Below are 2,849 nucleotides of genomic sequence, written 5' to 3'. Positions count from 1 at the left end.
CATTGATGACTGCATTGGCGCCACCTCGTGCTCCCGCGAGGAGGTTGAGCAATTTATCAACTTCACCAATACGTTCCACCCTGACCTTAAATTTACCTGGACCATCTCTGACACCTCCCTCCCCTTCCTGGACCTCTCCATCTCCATTAATGACGACTGACTTGACACCAACATTTTTTACAAACCCACCGACTCCCATAGCTACCTGGATTACACCTCTTCCCACCCTACCTCCTGCAAAACTGCCATCCCGTATTCCCAATTCTTCTGCCTCTGCGGTATCTGCTCCGAGGAGGGCCAATTCCACCACAAAACACACCATGCAGCCTCCTACTTTAGAGACCGCAATTTCCCTTCCCATGTGGTTAAAGATGCCCTCTAACGCATCTCGTCCACATCCCGCCCCTCTGCCCTCAGACCCCACCCCTCCAACCGTAACAAGGACAGAACACCCCTGGTGCTCACCTTCCACCCTATCAACCTTCGCACAAACCAAATCATCCACCGACATTTCCGCCACCTCCAAACGGACTCCACTACCAGGGATACATTTCCCTCCCCACCCTTTTCCACTTTCCACTAAGACCGTTCCCTCCGTGACTACCTGGTCAGGCCCACACTCCCCTACAACCGACCCTCCCATCCTGGCACCTTCACCTGCTACCACAGGAATTGCAAATCCTACGCCCACACCTCCTCCCCCACCTCCATCCAAGGCCCTAAAGGAGCCTTCCACATCCATCAACGTTTTACATGCACATCCACCAATACCATTTATTGTATGTCGCTCCCGATGCGGTCTCCTCTACACTGGAGAGACTGGACGCCTCCTAGCAGAGCACTTTAGGGAACATCTCTGGGACACCCACACCAATCAACCACGCCACCCTGTGGCCCAATGTTTCAACTCTCCCTCCCACTCTGCCGAGGACATGGAGGTCCTGGGCGTCCTTCACCACCGCTCCCGCACCACCAGACGCCTGGAGGAAGAACGCCTCATCTTCCGCCTCGGAACACTTCAACCCCTGGACATTAATGTGGACTTCAACAGTTTCCTCATTTCCCCTTCCCCCACCTCACCCCAGTTCCAAACTTCCAGCTCAGCACTATCCCCATGACTTGTCCTACCTACCTACCTTCTTTTCCACCTATCCACTCCACCACCCTTCCTTATCACCTTCATCCCCTCCCCCACTAATCTATTGCACTCTATGCTACTTTCTCCCCAACCCCACCCTCCTCTCATTTATCTCTCCTCCCTTCAGGCTCTCTGTCCGTATTCCTGATGAAGGGCTTTTGCCCGAAACATTGATTTTACTGCTCCTCAGATACTGCCTGAACTGCTGTGCTTTTCCAGCACCATTCGAATCTAGACTCTTGTTTCCAGCATCTGCAGTCATTATTTTTAACATAATTAGCTTATGCCAAGCCAATAGACCCGGGGCGTTTCCAGAGATCCAATACATCACAATTCTTTCCCTTGCATGAAAAATGAGAATATTAAGAATGTTTTTTCCCATGGGTGTCTAAAGAAGGTAAATTGGTGAGGGCAGGAGAATAGAGATAGGGTCCCCATTTACTTTGATCCTCTCAAGAACCTCTCTATTACCCCTGCCACAGCACTCCAGTATCTGCCTGTGGCAAGACCACAGACAATGAGTGAGACTACTGATACCTATTTTATACTTAGGACATAGCGAAGATACTCCCACCTTAAATTTAGTGAGACGCTCTGGGGCCAAATGGGCGGGCCCTGTGAAGAATCTTAACCTGCATGGCATGGGTCCTGTTACAGATTGAAACCTCTCGCATTTTCACAAATGTCCCCCCACGTTTCCATTGACATCTCAATCCCTAGCTCTCTCTCCCAGAACCCACAATGCCGCTCAACATCTTCTGAAAGATCACTCCCTAATACTTGATAAATAATACTAACAGAGGGAGTATGAAGCACGCTCTCCTCTGTGACATATCTGCAGGAGTAGATCAAAAAGCATAGTTCCTTTTTGAATAAAATCCCTGACCTGACAAAAACAAAAAAGTTCACTGCTAGACAAACCATACTTACGGGTTATTTGGTCAAAGGACATTATTTCACCTTCACATAAATCACAGGAGATTGCACTAGCTGATAGGAGATTGCACTAGCTGTCCATTACCCCTGGCTGAAAACCCAGCAAATCAGGTACGGGATATGCCGCATTGCCCTCCATGCTTTGACAGTATTAATAATTATTGGATTACGACAATATGCGGGTAACCTTCTTCAATTTATCTAGGAATAACAGGTAAATGAGGGGGCATCAATATCTAGCCAGATTGACACCAGATCCTCAGAAGCCTAGTCATTAACAAAAGACAAAAGACAACTTAGTTGAAATCTTTTAATAGCAGGAGGTCCACTCCACCCAACCCATGGGGCAACTGTAATTTAGCCAGCTTAACGAGAGGCCTCCTACAGCACCATATAAAGGAACTAAACCAACCATGAAGTCTCTGGAATGTTTGCCTAGGAAAAATTAAGGAGAGCATCCGTATAGGAAAGAGCAAACAGGGAAGGACATACATTTTAATGAGAGCTACTTGACCTAGCCAGGATATTGGAAGCGCCTCCCATCACTGAAGGTCTTGCTTAATCCTGTCAAACAAATGGGCAAAATTGGCCTGAAGTAACTGATGCCAAAGTAAAGAAATCTGCTGTGACCATTTAAAGGGGAACTGTGATTCACCCTGTCCATCAGATATTCTCCTAAAGCCCCACTCATAGGCATGGCCTCCGGTTTGAGAGATTAATTTTATAATCCGAGAAGGAGCCAAATGCATTGATACTTTGTATCAAATGGGGTACT

Source organism: Hemiscyllium ocellatum, chromosome 35, assembly GCF_020745735.1.
Source record: "Hemiscyllium ocellatum isolate sHemOce1 chromosome 35, sHemOce1.pat.X.cur, whole genome shotgun sequence".
NCBI classification, from domain to species: Eukaryota; Metazoa; Chordata; class Chondrichthyes; order Orectolobiformes; family Hemiscylliidae; genus Hemiscyllium; species Hemiscyllium ocellatum.
This window is presented reverse-complemented; position numbering follows the sequence as displayed.